This window comes from Elephas maximus, chromosome 20 (genome assembly GCF_024166365.1).
Source record: "Elephas maximus indicus isolate mEleMax1 chromosome 20, mEleMax1 primary haplotype, whole genome shotgun sequence".
Lineage (NCBI taxonomy): Eukaryota > Metazoa > Chordata > Mammalia > Proboscidea > Elephantidae > Elephas > Elephas maximus.
In genome coordinates this window covers 79,974,373-79,996,756 of record NC_064838.1, presented here as the reverse complement: position 1 = coordinate 79,996,756, position 22,384 = coordinate 79,974,373, and the positions used below count along the sequence as shown (strand labels likewise).

Here is a 22,384-nt window from a genome sequence, read left to right as displayed (position 1 = left end):
TGTATATGAGATATTCTGTTTTTTTTTACAGCACACACACACACACACAAAAAAAAACAATGTATTTACTGTATGTGTTAAGACAGCCTGATGCAACCTGTTTGAGCTAGAAACCCAAGCTAGAAACATTTAAACACTAGTCTGATTTATTTAGTGGCAATTGTAACACTTTTAAACGCAGTCTTATATACTGGGGTTATGAAATGCTTTCGACTGTGTATAAAAGAAAACGCATTTAGCTGCTTGGTAAAATCCCTTGTGTGAGAAGTTGTGTGTGTACTGGTAAAATGATTACAGTTTCCCAATCAGAGTTTATAATTGGGGAATTGGTGAGTCCCCGGAGCTTAAAGTCTCATGAGGAATCTGTCTTTGATCTTAGAGCTTTCTTAGCTGCATCTTTTACATCTTTGTTTCTCAAACTGTAAATCAGTGGATTTAGCACTGGGATGACAATGGTGTAGAACATCGAGATGATTTTATTAGCGTTGGGAGAATACAGGGAGCTGGGCCTTGAGTAAATAAACAGTAGAGTCCCCTGATAAATGACCACAGAAGTCAGGTGAGAGGCACATGTGGAGAAGGCTTTCTTCCTCCCACTGGAAGAGCGAGTCTTTAAGACTGAGAGAAGAATGAAATAGTAGGCGATAACAATGATGATGAAGCAGATGATTTCCACGGAGCTGCCATATGTGGAGAGGAGCCACTCACTAACTGAGGTGTCTGTGCAGGAGAGCTTAAGCAGTGGAGGGAGGTCACAGAAAAAATGATTAATCACATTTTTGTCACAGTATTTCAGAATAAAGGCAAAGGATGTATGAACCAGGGAGCTTATGTTGCCACCAATATAGGACAAGACAATCAGCCATACACAGGTGTCCCGGGACATCACAACTGTATACAGCAAAGGGTTACAGATGGCGACATAGTGATCATAGGCCATGGCAGCCAAGATAAAGGATTCTGTATCTGCAAAAGTACAGAAAAAATAGAACTGCAGGGCACAGCCATAATAGGAAATGGATTTGTTCTCTGAGAGGAAGTTGACCAGCATTTTGGAAACAATGAGGAATAACAAAGGTCTACAAAGGATAGGTTACTGAGAAAAAAATACATGGGGGTTTGAAGACAGGAATCTATTCTGATTAACATTATCAAGCCAATGTTCCCCATTAGAATCACACCATACAACATCAGAAACACCAGGAATAGGACAATCTGCAGTTCAGGGCATGTTGGAAAGCCTAATAGAACAAATTCAGTCACCAAGGTGTAGTTTCCTTCTATCAGTTCCATATTATTAATTTTTTTTTCCTTTTTTGAGAATCCTAATATCCTAAAACATTATAATAATGAAAGAGAAATGAAATTAGATGTAATCATAAATTAGTTTGATTGTTCCTTCTATCAGTTCCATATTATTAATTTTTTTTCCTTTTTTGAGAATCCTAATATCCTAAAACATTATAATAATGAAAGAGAAATAAAATTAGATGTAATCATAAATTAGTTTGATTGTTCAACAAACCATCAGTCAAGTAAAGAAACTTCTCTTCAAATACAAAATTTGAGAGATATATTTCAGAATTCAATAGCTGTTAAATTCCATGGTCGCAAGTTTTATTTAATTTCTTTCATTAATGACTATTTCTTCCAATGGACAGTTGGCTCCATAGTACAGAGGGCATGTTGGAGTTTGCTTACCTTTTTGTACCTGAAATGTAACACTGTAGTTACAGTACAAGATTAGATGGATTAATGAATGGACTGAGGATTGTATAAAGGAAAGAAGAAATATCGATATTTATTAAACAGACAACGACTTGTAGAACATGCCTTAGAATGAGGAGAATTATGGAGGCATTTGCTTTTTCTCTCAAGAAATTATAGTCAATGGATAGAGAGGTATAATAAAACATACACCAGCTAATTGTTTTTTGTACTTATTTCTTGTTAATATAAAGTAATGTAATATTAGTGAAATAAAACCAATGTCACTAATTACCTACCATGAGTATATTTTTAAAAGAAGTTAGGGTAATTCTATAAATCCTGTATTAGCCAAGCTGATTAAATTTGTTAAATATATATCGTTCCATCAATCACAATGCCCAGCTTCCAATGAGCACAGAATGAATATTAAATAAGTAAGTAGAAACCTGCTGGTGTAGTTGGTTAAGTGCTATAGCTGCTAATGAAAGGGTCAGCAGTTCGAATCCACCAGGTGCTCCTTGGAAACTCTATGGGGCAGTTCTACTCTCTCCTATAGGGTTGCTGGGAGTCGGAGTCGACTCGATGGCACTGTGTTTGTTTTTGGTTTAAATAAGTAAGTAGACACACACACAAAAAAAGGTTTAAGTTACTTCAAATGAAATAAAATCATTCTATATGTCCTTCTCACTGAAATATAGTAGCCGCTATTACTTTTTATGTTTTTATAATTCAGGGTATTTATACTGAGAAATCTGTCAATCAATTTTCCTGGGGTTTCAGAATACTTCTAACAGTTGAAAGAATTTTAACTTAACCTGGAACAGTAAGAAATTTGAAGCTAACCTTGAAGGATAGACTTGAAAAATATATGAAAACAAATGAGCAAAGCATCCAATGAGCTATGTTAGTGTTGCCTCAGAGATCCCAAGAAGGGAATTAAAAATGTTTTTGGGTCACTAGCTCATTACATGTATAAAAACTCAGCGACGGTGCTATCAACTTTATCTCATTCAGTAACTAAAACCACCCTATGGCACAGACACAGAGAATCTGTTGAGAATCAGAAGGGTTAATTACTTGTGTGGTCACGTTATTGTATCCAAGAGTGGGAATGAGATGCAGCACTACAGCAAGACAGCAGTTAACTTACTCTTAGTTCACCTGTTTTCAATATAATCAGGTTATTTAGGAAAGATAAGACCTCTGCTTTAGACTTAGAAAAAATATGGTTGGAATTCTATCTTGACTACAAGAGTACTGTGGGATCTTGGGCAAATTAATATAAAATATATTATTTTTACATATGAATGATAACAAATATCTCACAGGGTTGCTGTACTGATCAAATAAAAAAAAAAAATGATCTCCCTGTCCACCTACCATCCAACCATCCATTTATCTACTTACCTACCTACATACTTACCTATCTGTCCATCCATGTAGTTACTTTTCAGAGTGGCTGACACAGTTAGGAAAACATCAAAAACTTGTCTCAATAGCCACACTGCTCTCACTTAATCATATTTATGACTAGAGCTGTAAGCCAAGGTTTCATTAATAATGGCTAGGATTTATATAGTGATTGTTAGCTTCAAGGTGATATTCTAAAGACTACATATATCTTATTAAATTGTCACAACAAAAATAACCAAGGTTTGATCTACATACTATTATTATCATTTTTCTCTTACAAATAAGGGAAATAAGACACTTGGGATTTGAGAGCTAGGATGTAATAGAGACAGCATTGGAACCTAAGAGCCTGCATCCAAAGCCTTATGATACATAAATAGGCTCTTTCGTCGATAGATCGTCATTATTCATTTTTTTATTTTGGATGAGAAACTTAAAGCTTAGCATAATATAAGGTCTTGTAGTTGGTAGCTGCAAATTAAAATTTGTATGTGTCCAAAGTCAAGGCCTGTGACAGTAACCTTGAGGGTGATTGGACTATGTATAATGTGGCCACCATAAGACAGGGTGCGGGACGTAGGGAAGCTGAGGGAAGGAATAAGTGGCTTACATATTTACTGAACAGAGCACATACTTCTGGAAACTTCACATTGATCGTTCCTTCTTATAGTCTAAAAATATTTCATCTACACAAAGGTGAGAGGGAAGTAAAGAGGCATTAAGTATAGTGGTAGGAGAAGACAGCAGTCCTGAGATTCTTGTTTTAAACAGAAATTAACAAAAAGATCCAGTCAATATGCTTTGATTCACTATTTTTTTCCCCAAAGATATCACAACACAATCTTAAGATAGACAATAAGTTTAAATTAATTCAAAATATCAGGGAACCAGTCATGCTTCAGCTCTCTTATCTGTAATACATATGTAAAAGCTTTTTTAAATGCTTTACATTTACAAAGAAGTTGTATCAGAAAAGGTGATGTATGATGCATTACCTTGTGGGTACAGTACTAACAGATAAAGGTGCTTTTCCACATTTTTGAACATAAATTAATGGTTCTTTCTCTTAGGTCCATGAAAGCCAATTTATACACCATTAAAACCAGTCTAGTAGCCACAGAAGTTACTTACCAAGGAAAGAACTGTTTTCCAAGAACCTGGATGAATACTTTTGTCAATAGATCCAAGGGCTTTTAAATACATTCTCATGGCATTGGGGACCTAACAATTGAAGGGTTCCAAACATGCTCATTTTAAAGAGAAACCTGGGGAATAATTAGCAGGATTACTGACATTGTGTTAGGTTTTTTTTTTTTAATTAGTTGCATAAGTAATTATTAGATAACCACTGTTAGCATCAATTTGAATAGTAATTTTAATTCTTACTGATTTTGAGATTATTTTTAATGATACTTAGAATTCTATGAAAGACCTACTTTAAGGGGTTCTTTGAAAATAGTTCAAATATTAAAAAATGCAATGATTGTCTTTTAAATTTGGCAAGCAAAAACAAAAATAATATTTTATTAAATAAAATGATAAAATGTTAGCTATCAATAAAAAGAGTGGAAAATTTTTTCATCCAATTCAAATTAGAATTCACAAAAAAGAATCAAATCAACATTCTATAACTGGAAAAATAAAATACTTATATTTAACAACTTATTGAATGGATTTCAACATCACTTTGAATACTAGGGATCAGGTGATTGGGTGGACAAGTACTGTCAGAAGAGTCTATATTAAGGCTTTGTCTTGGAGTTTGCAACTAATGTGATATAGGAAATCATCAGGAAAAATATATGTTACTATCACTAAAACATCTAGAATATACATCTTGAACCTTAAAAATCAGAATTTCCTGGGTACTACTCTTTCATTTAGAAGGTGCTCAGCTGAATAATTTCAAAATGCTTTCTTTGTATTACAGAACCTACAGAGTTTTACATCTTTCACACACTAGATGTTACCAGGGCAAATTACCCAAACACAAAATTAGTAAGCAAGTTTCTTCAAATCATCAAAAATTCCGTAATCTTTCAGTGTTCTTAGAGATCTTTGGCACAACCCAGATCTTTCATGAGGCTAGACAATGCTCTGTTTCTCAGTCTGTAAATATCTTTTTCAAATTTGCTTATTTTCATTTAAGCCACTCTTCTGTTACTTTGATAGGTTGATATCACATGTCCGTATGCGCATGATACTCTTATACTTCAAATCCAAGTAAACCATCATCAAACAAAAAACCCCAACCTCTGAATTTCCCTTCCCTTGGTGTCAATACCTCAATATGTCGAACTGGTTTTCTAATTAATTAAAATAAAATTGAATTAATATTGAACTTGTGTTTTTAACAAGTATCAAACTAGCAAAGGCTAATGGTAATTTTCCAATAAATAAATACTGGAGAAGCTGTAAAAGTAAGAGAAACAATGATATTTCTAAGAATTAGCAAAAAAAATTTGTAAGAGGAGAGGTTCTCTTTCTGTGTATATAGCTTGTTAAGATATTGAGACCAACTCCCTTCCTGGAAAAAAAAAATAATAATGCAGAAAGCTACTTTAAATCCACTCAAAAACATAAGTGAACTGACAAGTTATTTAGTTACCATTAGAGCAAGGATCAAGAAGAAAATATTCTCATCACTTTATAATGTGTAAATAATACAAATATTTGGAGCCATAAGTTAAAATGAATCTAATGAACATTGCAAGAAAACCCAGACCCAGCTCAGCTACAAATCTGCCTTGGAAGTACAGCTAGAATGCTTCTTAGAAGCAGTGATGGTGAGACTTTGAGTCACATACTTTGGACATGTTATAAGGAGGGACCAGTCCCTGGAGAAGGACATTATGCTTGGTAAAATAGAGGGTCAGCAATAAAGAAGACCCTCAGTGAGTTGGATTGACACAGTGGCTACAACAATGGGCTCAAACATAAAGATTATGAGGCTGGTGCAGGATGGGGCAGTGTTATTTGTTGTACATAAAGTCAATATGAGTCAGAACCGACTCAATGGTACCTAACAACATTATCTTGTATCCAGAAAAAAATATCCCTCAAAACTTTGTTACAAAAAAAACCTCAGATCACAAAGGACTTCACTGGTGAATTACAAATATTTTAGAAAGAAACTATATCAAATTATACAAAATTGTTCAGAGAATAGAGACATACAGAATACTTACTTGTCGTAGAAGGACAAAATAACCCTAAAAGGGAACTTGAGAAGGACTTTCAACAACATCAAAAAAGAGACATACAAAAAAATCAAACCCATTACCATCAAGTAGATTCTGACTCATGGCAACCTCATGTGTGCCAAATAGAACTGCACATAGAGTTTTCAAGGCTGTGATCTTTCAGAAGCTGATCACCAGTCAGGTCTTCTGTGGCATCTCTGGGTAGGTTCAAACCACCAACCTTTTGGCTAGTAGTTGAACTCTTAAATGTTTGCACTCCCCGAGGACTTTTTAATATATGAATATTGCTACAGAATTTGCACATATGTCTGTGAAGCCGCCTCTTTTAGGAATGTAAGAGACTCTGACCTACCTAAAAAAAATCTAGCACATTTAACATTTCAGAAACATGTTAATTCATATAGAGATTGCAAGAAAAAGCAACAAAACTCACATAATTATATTATTTTTAATTTTTGTTTATTAAATTATTTTATTTGTATATATAAGTGTATATATAGGAGTTCTTGGATGTTCAGTGCTAGAATACTAGCCTAAAGGTAGTCAATTCAAACTCACCCAGAGGTGCCTTGGAAGTTAAAATCCCATTAACTTCAAAAGATAAATCTTAGGCATATGAATCTTGTATAATCTTACTCCAACAGCAGAAAAAAATGACAATATAGAGGAAGGAGAGTAACGGCACTATAGAGTAACAAGATGTAAACAAGTTTACCAAAATTTTAATATATAAATGACGTATAAAAGACAATGCATAAATGGTCTTTGTCAAAGCAATAGAAGAAGCAATCCTGTGTGTGTATCAACAATCATCCAATTTGGATGCAGACAGGAATGCACACAGATTTTCTTCTTTATTAAACATGTATTTCTGAGGATGAATATATTAAATACACCCTTATGATGAAAGAGAGAACCTCAATATTCAAAAAAAAAAAGGTCCAACAAATTATATATTAGATTCCTCACATGTGGCCCAAAAAAATAAAACCAGACCCATTGCTATCAAGTCGATTCCAACTCATAGTGATCCTATATGACAGAGCAGAACGGCCACATAGGGTTTCCAAAGTGTGACTGGTGGATTCAAACTGCTGATGTTTTGGTTAGCAGCTAAACTCTTAACCACTGGGTCACCAGGACTCCACTGTGTGGTGAGAGGTCAGTAAATGACACCATCCAGAAAGCTGGAACAATATAAAATTCAGTGGAAAAAAAGATATGATAAATAAAAGTAAATTATAGGTTTTTCTTCAAGAAATTATGTATAGAGAGTAAATTATAGGTTTTTCTTCAAGAAATTATGTATAGAGATCTTAGTGGCAATCATGAGCTAGTCAGTGAATCATATAATCAGGAAAGGTTATAATAATTGTCACTTTACTAATTGTAAATGTGATGAAAAAATTAGTTAAATGATTTGTTCAAGATATTAGTAATAAAAAGTTTAAAAATCAGTTATCTGAACTACTGGGATAGCATTGTCTCATAACATTGTGATATACATTTATTAAATTTTAAAAAATTACCACCAAAACTGCCACCATAATAGTCATTTCTGTCATCACTACCATCATCATCATCATGGACTATTTATCAAATTCTTGTATCTTATAAAATATTAAATGAAAAATGATGTATGCATTTTTTTCTAAATTTTATTCATTTTGTTATGTTTTTTTGAGAATATACACAGCAAAACATACTCCAATTCAACAGTTTCAAAACGTCCAGTTTAGTGACATTGATTATATTCACCCTCATTTTCTGAGTTGTTCCCCCTTCATTAACATAAACTTACTACCCTCGAAGATTCTTATCTAATCTTTCGAGTTGCTGGTATTATTTTGATCCCGTTTGAACAGTTCTTAAAATAGCCAAATGCTCAAGGCAGACCTTTTTTAGTAGTTAAGTTAAACTACATCCCATTTTAAGATGACTTCAGGGGACATTTTTGGTTTAAGGTTTAAAGTTTATCTCAGGGTAATATTTTCAGGGATTCATCCAACATTAGTGGCTCCAGAAAGTCTGGAGTCCATGAGAATTTGTAACTCCATTCTGCATTTTTCCACTTTTGATCAAGATTTCTCCATGGAATCTTTGATCAAAATATTCAGTGATGTTTGCCAGGTACCATGCAGTTCTCCTGGGCTCAGGCCAAAGGAGGCAATTGTTCATGGAGGCAAGTAGCCACACATTCCATATCCTCCTTCTATTCTTGACTCTTCTTTTTCCTCTGATGTCTGAAATGAATAGAAACTAATTGTTGTGCCTTGGATGGCAGCTTGCAAGCTTTTAAGACTCAAGGCACCATACAATGAACTATGAAGTAGAACAGACGCACTGAACATGTTATTAGGCCAGTTAACTGGGATGTCCCATGAAACCATGACCTTATACCTCCATACCAAAGAACCAAGTCCTCTGAGGTGTTTGGTATATGCATATAAGGTGTTTAATATATGCATTTTACTCCATAAAGAAACAAATAAGTGCATAAATGTAGGACATCATGTCAGATGGCAGAAGATGTACATAGCTTGATGAAGGAGAAATATAACTGCAATAGAGGAACTAAAATTGTCTTGCATATATGTGTACAATCATAACTAACTTACAGAATGTCACAATTATCAAGAGACCGGCTAATAGAAATTCTCAGGGACAGATGTACTGAATAATATCTTTATGTGAATTGTTGATTGGAGGATCTGGAGTTGGCAGGATGGGCATTAATGGCTGTGTTGACAGATGGTCACTTTTCTTGATAATGCCAGTTAAAAAGTTTACTAATTTCAATTACTTTAGAAACGACTAAATTTTGCAAACATCAGCCAAATATATATAATCATAATAGTGTGGACCATGGTGATTCAAGAAATAAATTCAAACTTTTTCCTCCTCTTTTATCTCATAGGCTTTTTTTTTTTTTTAAATCTGAAGTGATATAAGAGTTGCTGTTTGAAGTGCAGTGATGAAAGGGATGTAATAAACCAGAGCATTCGGCCATAATTGCTAAAAAGAACATAGAAATATGTGGAAATTTAACTGGTTGATGTGAGTAGGGGTCTTCTGCTACATTGTGTGCTCTGGCAGGAAGTTACGAGGGTGAGAACTAAGTGTATGTAAGCTCTCTTTTGCAAATGTGATTTGAATCACTCTACACGGGGGGCATTGGTGGTTCAGTGTTAGAATTCTTGTCTTCCACGCAGGAGACCTGGGTTCAGTTCTTGGCCAGTGCACCGCCACCACAGCCATCACCCATCTGTCAGTGTAGGTTTGAATGTCACCATGATGCTGAGCAGGTTTCAGTGGTGCTTCTAGACTAAGATGGACTAGAAAGAAAGGCCTGGCTATCTACTTCTGAAAAATCAGCTAATGAAAACCCTATGGATCAGAATGGACTGACCCACACAACCGATCATGCAGATGGGATACGAACAGGCAGTGTTTCTGTCCATTGTGTATGGGGTCGCCATGAGTCAGGCTGACTGGACAGCAGGTAACAACAACAGTCCCACATGCGTGCATAGTAGGTTTAATAAATGTGCTCTCAATGCTCATTGATGCTCTAAAATCTCTAGGTTTACCCAAAAGATTGAAGTAGGAGGTAGCAGTATCCATTTGTCCATGCACTCAGTTAATTACTCAACAAACACTCATTTGTCATTTACTACTATCCAGCCACAAACAAAACAATGGTTTTTTTTTTCTATTGTCCAGTGTCTCTGATATAGAATCAGAAAAGAATTTTAGCAAATACAAGTATGAAAATTTAGACAACTAATTAATTAAGGCAACTAATCTTGTATACTTGGAAGAATATTTAAGCTAAAAATTTTAATAGCTTGAATTTTGTTCTTAGTTTTAATAAAGGAAGTGTGGAAGAGATCACAGTTTTATTTATACAACAAGATTATTGTATAGATATGGAACAGTGAAGTTAGATCAGTTTTTCAAGTATACACTTAAGCACAGTAAACTTTAAGCTAGGTATCTCAAAGCACCTCCTAAGCTGGAAGTGGTTGACTTGTCAATGCGGAAATGTAAAGATTTGAGATATTTCATAACTGTGTGACATACACTTAAAATGTTAATAACTAAGCTCATCATACTGCTTTCAAAATGTAGTGAAATAAACACAACAGAACATTTGCCAATTCAACAAATTCTACATGCATAATTGAGTGACATTAAATATATTCTTCATGTTGTACAGCCATTATCGTTACCATTTTACAAATTATTCCACCGCCATTATCATAAACACAATGCCTCCTAGGTAAAAATTCTCCTTTTCTCCCTACTCTCGTAAGTGAGGTCATAAAATATTTGTCTTTGTGCAACTAATTTATTTCATTCAGCATAAAGTTTTCAAGTTTCATCTATGTTGTGCTGTGTATCAGGACTTTATTTCTCTTTAGGATCGAGCAATATTAAATGTAACACATTTATCTGCTGATGGACCCTTAGGTTGTTTCTATCTATCATACTTTTTTTTAAGCAATAATTTTCTCAGTGCGGCAATGATATCCTTATTTCTAAGGCTGTATATCATGGGATTAAACATCGGAGTCAGTATAGTGTAGAAAAGAGATAGCAGTTTGTCCGCTCCTGCAGAATGATAGGATTTGGGTCTTAAATAGGTGATGGTAGCAGATCCAAAGAATAAAACCACAACCAGCAGGTGGGAAGAACATGTGGAGAAGGCTTAAGCCTGTCCTGAGGCTGTTGGCAACTTTAGAATGGCGGAAATGATTTTGCTGTAGGAGGCAAGTATCAACATAAAAGGGACAGCAGCAAACAACATAGTTACAGCATAGACAGACAGCTCATGAACAGAAGTGTCCCCACAGGCCAGCTTGATAATGGGGGAGATGTCACAGAAGAAGTGGTTAATTTGGTTACAATTGCAAAAATGCAGAGAGAAAACTTTAGCTGTTTGCCCTATCTGGACTGGGATGCCAATGATCCAAGAGCCAACTGCTAGCTGGACACACATCTTTTGGTTCATGACTAGAGGGTAGTGCAGAGGGTTACAAATAGCCACATAGTGGTCATAAGCCATCACGACCAGGAGGAAACATTCAGTGGCCCCCAGCATAAGAAAGAAGCACATTTGGGTGGCACATCCCAGCACAGAAATGCTTCTGTCCTGAGTCCAAAGATTCACTAGCATCCTGGGGAGAGTGACAGTTACATAAGAAATTTCCAATAAGGAAAAATTTGTCAGGAAAAAATACATGGGTTTCTGTAATGCAGGATCAAGTCTGATTAGTATTATTATGAGGCTACTTCCAATTATAACAATTATGTAAATGATGGAGAAGACTCCAGATAGAAACCCTTGGAGATTTGAAAGGTCAGAAAATCCCAGCAGTACAAATTGAATCACCTTAGAAACGTTGCCTTCAGCTTTTTTCACTTCACATTTCATCTGTTGGAATGATAAAATCAGAAGTACAATTTACTTCACTTTTCTTGGCTTCGCACCCTTACTTGCAAACTGTGGGTGGCATGTCTTACAATTTTTCCAATTCTCTATAAGAACAATTCCTATAAATGACAGTTGCTCTAAAAAGATGGTCAAGTGTTTTCTTAAATTCTTGTTCAGTAGATCCATACAAAACGTTTTTTTTTTTTTTTTTTTTCTGCTATGGGTGTTCTTGTATTTCCTTGTTTCTTTGATCACATACGTGATTGTAAAGTTTGCTGTTCGCCTAACCCCTGAGGGAACAGGAGAGCAGTGGGATGCAGACCCCAAATTCTCATAAAGAGACCAGACTTAATGGTCTGACTGAGACTAGAAGGACCCTGGTAGTCATGACCCCCAGACCCTCTGTTGGCCCAGGACAGGAACCATTCCCAAAGCCAACTCTTCAGACAGGGATTGGACTGGACAATGGGTTGGAGAGGGATGCCGGTGAGGAGTGAGCTTCTTGGATCAGGTGGACACTTGAGACTATGTTGGCATCTCCTGCCTGGAGGGGAGATGAGAGGGTGGAGGGGGTTAGAAGCTGGTGAAATGGACACAAAAAGACAGAGTGGAGGGAGAGAGCGGGCTGTCTCCTTAGGGGGAGAGTAATTGGGAGTGTGCAGCAAGGTGCATATGTTTTTGTGTGAGAGACTGACTTGATTTGTAAACTCTCACTTGAAGCACAATAAAAATTATAAAAATATAAAATGAAAAAATAAAGTTTGCTATTCATCTAAACCCTCAAAATCTGGAATTGTATTCAATGATAGCAATTATTCCATTTTTTTTTAGTTGGCATGCTTTCCTCTCAATTCTGTTTCCCAGTACTATCAATTGAAAATTAAATTCGTTGTGGGAATAAATACTCTGTAAGTCATCTATCCTAGTTTTGAACCATTTAAATATAGTTATTAGAAAATGATGATTTTCCCATGATATCTCAAAAGTCATGTTTTCCTTTAACATACTATAAATTGAGGCTATTTTATTATAAAACATGATGATGAGTTAACCACCAAATATTATGGGCTGATATTTAAACTTTAAATCTGCTTGTATTTCAATGTAAGGTCTGTGAAGTCAGAAGTCATCATTTTTATTTACATTTTATAGTCAGGCATAAGTTAGAGACAAGTTCACCCAGGTTTTATGCTCAAGAAAGCAATTTTAAATAGAATGTCCACTTCTTTATTCCTCACACATACACATTCTTTAAGAGTAACATTAACTACAAATGATCCATGTTTTCCCGAATCAAGCCATGTTCAGTAATTGCGGTCTTCCTGCCGACCTCGTTTGTGCCGTTCAGTCTTCTCTCTCGCGGGCACTGCATACTGCGCACGCGTGTGTTGGCCTGTGACTGTCAATTTATATTACGTACTTTTCTTACCCCTCTTCCTACATTATAAGCTTCTTAGAGAATTCAGTACATTTTTCTATGCAATGCATAGCATTTTATTCAACAAAACACGATTCATTAATATCCATATCACAAGAAAACCAAACCCTTTGGCTTCGAGTTGATTCCAGCTCTTAGCAACCCTATAGGATGGAGTAGAACAGACCTATAGGGTTTCCAAGGTGAGAGCTTTACAGAAGCAGACTGCTAGTGGGGTCCAACTGCCGATCTTTTGTTTAGCAGTCACATAACTTGATTTAATAACTTATTTGATAGATTATATAAATGAATCAAATGGATTGAATCTTTAGAATAATTTCCAAGTAGTAAGAATGTGCTCCTACCTAAATGTGACCTGACTCTCACCATTACTAGAATAAAGGATCTAATCATGTTTTTGTTCTTTTGTGTGTATGTTAAAGAATAATACTCTTTTTATCCACTCTTAAAATATTAGTACATTGCCACATTGTTTTCAGTATTGCTTGATAACTTCTATAATATGTGTAAATTAATTTGAAAGTAAATACAACTGGTTGCTTTTTGGTGGTTAGTTGCCTTTGAGTTCATTTTAACTCATGACAACCCCATGTGGTCAAAGTAGGACTGATCCATAGAGTTTTTAAGGCTATGATCTTTTGGAAGCAAATTGCCAGGCCTATCTTCCAAGGCACATCAGGGTAAATTCAAAGTGCCAAACATTTGATTAGTATTCCAGCACTTAACTGTTCCAATCTCCCTGGGACCCATCAATAGTGATTAACTCCTTGCAGAGAGGAGACTCACCTATAACTGCATTCTAAGGGTGTTAAGCGTGTATCATGTCCTAGAGGAGACACAATTGGGACAGTAGCAAAATTTGGACATTCTAGGGATTTTCTGTGACTAAGTAAAGGAAAAACAACCACTTACTGTAGCATCTACAATATTCTAGACTAAACAGTAAAGCTCAAAAGTTATTTCCACATCATTATCTGACACAGGTCTCTCAATAAAAATTAGATTATAGGGAATGTTAAAGATACTGTAAGGAGTCTTTAAGATGGTCTTAAACTAGCATCTAACACATATTAATAAAATATGATTTTAACTCTTTAGATTATACAACCCATACTTTCTTTAACTTCACCATTCTACAAAATTATAGCAATGTTTTATCCACCTCTGTAATTCAATCTAGAGCCTAATGCATGAAAGATGATCACAACTGTTTGTCGACTTTTCGTCACCACCATGTATCCTACAGCCACACTTGATCTGACCATCGTCCTCAGAAACTGTAGCCTCGTTATTTTCTCTGATCTTTTCATAAACTCTTCTCTCTATCTTTTTTTTTTTCTCTCTATCTTAGACTCCCTCTCTGCATTATTCCCCCTGATCAAGCAGAGCAGGACATCTGAAAAGAAACCTGAAATTAAAGTGTGAAGGAAAAACCAGAAAAGGAAACAGCTAAATCTGCAAACAGGAATCTAGTGTTCTGTGTCTCCTAGAGCTACTGAAACCTTTTTTTTCCTCAATTTTTGTCTATAAAAAGGAGAAACAGTGTTATAAACATCAAAAATGATTCTCAATGTAAAGCCAGTATTAATAATTATAAAGTAAGAAATATTATAATTATTCAAATTCCTTCTGACTCCCGCAAATCTTTAGAAGCTACTGTTTATACAGCTCAGAAAGAAAATAACTAGACACACATGCTGGCATGTCTATTTTTGCTCAAACACTTTATGTTTATTTTTCTGGTCTCTACACTCTGGGGCAGAGATTTTGTTATCAATCGAAACATCATCACAACCTTTTGGCTAGTATCCCAGGGCTTAATTGATCTACCCTCCCTGGTTCAAGCCATAATATATTAATTATATTTCTTGAATTAACAGCAAGTTTAAAATTAAATAGAAGAGAGGAAATGAATATTTGAAATTGACAAGTGCCATTCAGAGGAATTTTTTGTCAAGTAGAAGACTGTAATGATAAAAAGAAAACTATAGCACCATATCCCTAGTATTTTCAGCTTTATCATAGAACCTAACTCCTAACAAACAATTTCTTAATTACCAGTAGAAAACAAATACATTTCAAGTATGTCCATTCACTATCTTGTTCTTTACACATACATTATTTGGTTTTTATGAGTTAATACATGTAAAATATTTATACCCATCCTTAACATATAGTAATCAGTCAATAAATGTGAGCACTTAGGATGATGATGATATTGATGAAGATAATAAGTTTTGATATATGGGCCCATTATATTACTGAATTCTTATTTTATTCTCATTTCATCTCATAATCATGAAAATAAGAAATATACAATGACTATCTGAAAAGTGTTCAAATTGAAAAAAAAAATACTTTTTTGTTTTCTAAAATTGAATGCTTATAAAATAAAGATACCTGTGAAAATAAATCTGATATTGGACAGATATAGTTCATGCTTACCTGTTTGATTAAGGAAAATTTCGTGCTTACCTTTAGTGATTGTAATAAAATGACAAATAAGCTTTTTGTAACAGGTAAATAATTCACTTTTGTTGGAATGGCAGTTAACCACCATCTCAAAGATATTCTACTCTCAGAACAAATAACCCAAAACTAAACCCGATGCCACTGAGTTGATTCCAACTCATAGCAAACCTAGTCCTCTTTAAATAGGTGAAGGTCTCTGTCCAGGGAGCAACTCCATTCCCAGGTTACTTTCTAATTGAACTAAGCCATTTTGGCTGCCACTCAAAGAGTTTGCTACTATAATAAAAAGCATATCTGGTTAAATTTTTGAGAATTCTCTTGAATCTATACATTGTTTAGGTAGTATCAACATCTTAACGACGTGAGATCTTCGATCCATAAGCACAGAGTATCCTTCCATTTATTTAGGTGTTCTTTAATGTCTTTCCATAACATTTTATAGTCTATAGTGTACAAGTCTTTTACTCCTTTGTTTAAATTTATTGCTATATATTTTATTCTTTAAATACCACTGCAAATGGAATGGTTTCCTTAATTTTCTTTTTGGATTTCTTCTTGCTGATGTATAAAAAGCCAAGTGATTTTTGTGTAAGGACTGTATTAACAAAGTGAAGAGACAAGCTACAGACTGGGGAAAAATTATTGGGAACCATATATCTGATAAGGGCTTAACATCTAGAATATATAAATAACCCCTACAACTTACCAAAAACAACTCAATCAAAAAATACAAAAAGGGCTTCAATAGACATTTAACAAATATGATAAAAATGACCAACAAACATATGAAAAGATGCTCAACATCATCAGCTAATACCCAAATGCAAACTAAAACTACAGTAAGATACGACTTTAGGTCCACAAAGATGGTTATGAATAAAAAAGTGGAGATCAACAAGTTCTGGCGAGGATGTGGAGGAATCAGAACACTTATCCACTGCTGGTGGAATTGTAAAAGGTACAGCTGCTGAGAACAAACGTTGGGTGCTTCCTCAAAAAGTTAGGCATAGAATTACCATATGATCCAGCAATTCCACTTCTAAGTACATACCCAAAAGGGTTGAAAGCAAGAGTGTTAACAGATTCTTATATACCAATATTTGTTGCAGCTACATTCATAATAGCCAAAAGACAGAAACAACCTATAGGTCCATAAGCAGATGGATATATAAAAAGAATGTGATTCATCTATAAAGTGGAATATTACTCAGCCATAAAGAGAAAGGAAGTCCTGATACATGTTACAATACAGATGAACCTTTTAAAATGTTATGCTGAGTGAAATAATTCAGTCACAAAAGGACAAATACTGTATGATCCCACTTACAAAAAATATTTAGAATAGTCATGTGTAGAGACCAATGTTATTAGTGGTTACAGGGATGGGCAGAGGGAGGGAAAAGCCAGGGAGGGAGGAGTTTCCTTAGGGGACAAAAAGCTTCTGTTAAGGGTGATGGAAATATCTGTAAATTGATTGTGGTGATGGTTGAGTGACATCATAAGCAAAAACAATGTCACTGAATGTTGCCTGTGAAGAATGTTGAAATGGACCATTCTAAGGCCTTTCTTATTACTGCCCCCATTGCTACTTTAAGTATATTAAATTCTTGTAAAGGACTGAGATATTTCAAGCTGTCTATATCCACAAAAGTTTATACATCATATGAGAGAATGTTAAATATTTACATATCACAGAAAATCATCTTTTGAACCCTTGATGTGTTCAATCATACCATGTTCATTCAAGTACCAAAACCTGCATTCCTGAGAACACACTTCCTATCACAAAAGGTCTTCTGCATCACTTGGAAAACATACTAAGGAGAAGTTGTCTGTCCCCAAATACTGTAGAACATTAATATTGTTGATATTATCTCTTTCAGAATTACATTCAGATATATAAAATAAAACTTAGTTATATATTTCACACAGCAAAACATCTGGGGGGATGAGTTAGCTAGTCCAGGGCTTTAAAAAGTATTATATCAGTGACAAGTCTCTTATATCTTCCTATTTTTCTATTCTTAGATATAAATGCTTCAACCTTCCAAAAATGAAATAAAGTGAAAACAAAAGACACAGCACTTGCTGACATTTAAGTTCATCACAGTAGCCAGACCTGAGTCATCTACCCATACTTAACTGGAAGGGAGGCTAGGAAGTTGAATATTTCAAACCTTTTCCCCCTACTGTGGAAGTGGTCATGGATTAGATTGGTGTATTATGAGTCGGTCTGCAAATTTTCACACATCATTTTATGTGAATCCACGTATTAGTTTGCTTTGACTGTTGTTACAAATTGCCATATACTGAATGGCTTAAAACTGCACAGATTCATTATCTTACAGCTCTGTAGGCCACAGCCCAACACTGGCCTCACAGGACTAAAGTTAAGTTATTATCAGGACTGCCTTTGTTTCTGGAGGCTCTGAGGAAAAGATCATTTTAGATTATTGGGAGAATGCAGTTCCTTGACACGGTAGGACTAAGACCCCTACTTTCTTGCTGGCTGTCAGCTGAAGGCCGTTCTCAGCTTCTAGATGGTACCAAGTTCCTGGCTTGTGGCCCCATCAGCCTTCAAATCCAGCAATAGCAAATTGAGTCCTTCTCATGGCTCCTTTCTCGTGCCCCTTCTGTCATTGTAGCTCTCTGAGATACTCTTCTTTCTTCCTCTTACTCTTTTAAGAACTCATGTGATTGGATTGAGCATTCCAGGGTAACCTAGGCTAATCTCTCCAACCTCAGACTCATAACTATAATCATATCTGCAAAATCCCTTTTAAGGAGCATATTCACAATTCCTAGGGTTTAGGATGTGGCTATCTCTGGGTGGCCACTATTCTGTCTATCACAATATTCCAATAAACACACACACACACACAAAAAGGATTTCCTTTGAGGCAGTACAAAGCACCATAATATACATGTATTAAATGTTCAATCATCAGTTATATGCCAAATACCATTGCTAAATGAATGGGCCTTATCACACATGGCTGGGACACATGACATATATGTTCATATAGGAGAGAAGTAATGTCTTCTTTCTCTTGCAATAGTCAGTAGCAGTACCAGAATAAATAAACTGATAAGAGGAAGTGGTCCAAACTCTTGAGAAGGCCAAGAAGAGCATTCAGAGGCTTAGAAAATATGAGAAGTAAAATCATAGGACATGTTTTAATGGTGAGAAACTAGCATTATGTATATATAAAACTGACATGATGTTAAAATGCTTTTTTGGATTTTAAACCAAATAATTTATACAAAGACATATCTTAAAAAGAATCAATAGGTGTCGTACAATGAAATATTGAGAACAGAATTAGAAAGTAAATGGGTGGAGATGATATAAATCTAAGTGCTAAGACAGAATTACAAAAAATGCTAGATCAAATAAATAGTTGAACAAATGAATTAATTATTAACTAAATGATTGAGCTAGTAATCATATTTTAGTTAGACATAATAGGAATCGGAAAGTATTATACCAGAAAAAACATTGTTTTTCAAGTACTATAGCACTTTTCCTAATGCTTTTGATACTTGGGGGAGTCAACCTACAAACATTACTGGGAACACTGAAAAATGTATTAAAACTGCATTTTCCCATTTGTTGCTAAAAAGTTGTAATTGTTACACTAACACTATCAGTGCTTTCATAGAGTGAAGAAAGAAAATTTTCATGACATAGTTGTTTTTGGTTTTGAACTTTCTAAAAAAATCTTTGTATTACTAGTAATGAAATAAAATGTCCCACATATCTGATCTAAATAGTCTCAATAATTATGTAATTATTAGTGTTATTTATACTAATTATCAGCTATTAAAATTCCATCCACTCCAAAACTTATTTTTCAGCCTTTTGAAAATTTTGTAACCTTACGCCAATAAAAAAAAAAAAAAAGCAGGGGAAAATCATACCAGAGACTAAAGAGGTAACGGCAAGAGAGTAAAAAAAAATTGAATGTATTCATGACAACTTTAATCCTCATTGCTAGAATTTATTACTTCCCTGGCAGATAATGGCATCTTGAATGAGACAAACGACACGTAGAGGGTGCTGGAAATCGTAGTTCAGAGAAAATAGACTACATACTATTTTGTGACTCAAAGTCACAATGTGAAAATCTTTGATATACGCTCCAAGGAAACATATTTCCCTTAACTTGTAAAACTCTTTGGTGAAATCAGTTTTAGTACAATATCTAATGACTGCTACAATCTTATGATAATCATACTTAGTTTCCACATGTATTTTTTTAGAGACACATTCTGTTAGGAGAACCTGAATCTTCAGAAAAAGATCCACCAAATCATAGATTCCTCATATGTGGCCAAAAAAAGCAAAACCGGACTCAACTGCCGTCAAGTTGATTCCGGCTCATAGTGACCCTATCGGACAGAGTAGAACTGCCCACAGGGTTTCCAAGGAGCAGCTGGTAGATTCAAACTGCCGACATTTTGGTTAGCAGCCGAGCTCTTAACCGCTGGGTCGCCAGGGCTCCACTATGTGGCCAGAGGTCAGTAAATGACGTCATCGAGAAAGCTGGAACAATAAAAAATCAGGGGAAAAAAAGACATGATAAATGCAAGTAAATTACACATTTTGCTTCAAGAAGTGTATAGAGACTTTACTGCAATCATGAACTAGTGAGGGAATTATATAGTCAGGAAATGTTATAATTGTCATTTTACTAATTGTAAATGTAATGAAAAAATTAGCTAAATGACTTCTTCAAGATATTAGTAATAAAAATCAGTTATCTGAACTGCTGGTATAGTGTTGTCTCATGACAATGTGATACACCTTTATTAAAATAAAAAAATACCACCACAATTGAAACCATATTCATTATTCCTATCATCATCATTATCATGGACTATGTATCAAATTCTTGTAAAATATAAAATATTAAATGAGAAGGGCTGCATGCATTTTTTCTAAATTTCATTTAATTTGTTGTTGTCATTGAAAATATATACAGCAAAACATATACCAATTCAACAGCTTCTACATGTGCAACTTAGTGACATTGATTACATTGTTCAACTTGTGCAAGGATTCTCACTCTCTTTTTCTGAGTTTTTTTTTTTTTTTATTTCAAGATAACTTCTGGGAACATTTCTGGATTAATGTTTAAAGACTTTCTCTATGTAATAATTCAGGGGTTCACCCAACCTTCATGGCTTCAGGAAGTCTGGAGCCTATGAGAATTTGAAATTCTGTTCTTCATTTTCCCCTTTTGATCAGGATTCCTTTATGGAATCTTGGATCCAAATATTTGGTAATGATAGCCAGGCACCATGCAGTCCTTCTGGGCTCATGCCAAAGGAGGCAGTTGTTCACGGAGGCTAGTAGCCACACATTCCATACCCTCCTTCTGTTCTTGACTCTTCTTTTTCCTTTGTTGTCCCAAGTGAATAGAGACCAACTGTTGTCCCTTGGATGGCTGCTTGCAAGCTTTTAAGACCCAAGGCACTACGCAATGAACTACAAGATAGAACAGGCACACTAAACACATTATTATGCCAGTTAACTGAGATGGCCCATGAAGCCATGAGCCTATACCTCCATGCCAAGGAACCAAATCCTCTGAGGTGTTTTCTATATGCGTATAAGGTGTTTGATACATGCATTTTTACTTCCATAAAGAAAAAAATTAATGCATAATTGTAAATAACTATATAATGTAGAACTATAAAACAGGAACTTAAATTGCCTTGTATACATATGTGCAATCATAACTAATTACAGAATGTCAAAATTGTCGAGAGAACTGCTAATAGAAGTTCTCAGGGACAGAAGCCCTGAATAATATCTTTATGTGAACTGTTGATTTGAGGATCTGGAGTTGGCAGGATGGGCATTAATGGCTCTGTTGATGGATGGTCATCTTTTTTGATAAAGCTACTTGAAAGGTTTGATAATTTCAAACACGTTGGAAAGGACTAAAGTTTGCAAATATTAGCCAAACTAATATAGTCACAATGGGTGTGAACTTTAGGGAATTAAGAAAAAACTCCTGACTTTTTCCTCCCCTTTTATCTCATAGATTTTTTTCTTTTAAAATCTGAAGTGGTTTAGGAGTTGCTGTTGGGAGTGCAGTCATGAAAGAGATGAAATAAACCAGAGCATTAGGCCATAGCTGCTAAAAAGAAGGTAGAAATACCTGGAAATTAAACTGGTTGAGGTGAGTAGGAGTTTTCTCTTACATTGTGTGCTCTGGCAGGAAGTTACTAGGGAGAGAACTAAGAGTATCTAAGCTTTCTTTTGTGGATATGATTTGAATCACTCTTTTTTTACATGGGGAGCTTTGGTGTTTCAGTGTTAGAATTCTTGTTCTCAGGAAGGAGACCTAGGTTCAGTTCTTGGCCAATACACCTCAAGCACACCCATCACTCATCTGTCAGTGTAGGTTTGAATGTTACTGTGATGCTGAACAGGTTTCAGTGGAGCTTCTAGACTAAGACGGACCAGCAAGAACGGCCTGGCTCTCTACTTCTGAAAATCAGCTAATGAAAGCCCTGTGGATCAGAATGGACTGACCCACACAACTGATTATGCAGATGGCACAGGAACAAGCAGTGTTTCCCCTTTCTGTATGGGGTGGCCATGAGTCAGAGCTGACTGGACAGCAGCTGTCAACAACAATCCAACGTAGGTACATAGTAGGCTTAATAATTTAATAATTAATAACATTAATGTTGTCA

The 22,384-nt window shown here is 35.2% G+C and overlaps 2 pseudogenes; both read right to left on the bottom strand.

Annotated features, from left to right (window-relative positions):
• Positions 1-352: 352 nt before the first annotated feature.
• LOC126064333 (olfactory receptor 5I1-like) lies at positions 353-1,293 on the bottom strand (annotated as a pseudogene).
• Positions 1,294-10,806: 9,513 nt separating this feature from the next.
• On the bottom strand, positions 10,807-11,769 carry LOC126063789 (olfactory receptor 10AG1-like; annotated as a pseudogene).
• Positions 11,770-22,384: the final 10,615 nt, after the last annotated feature.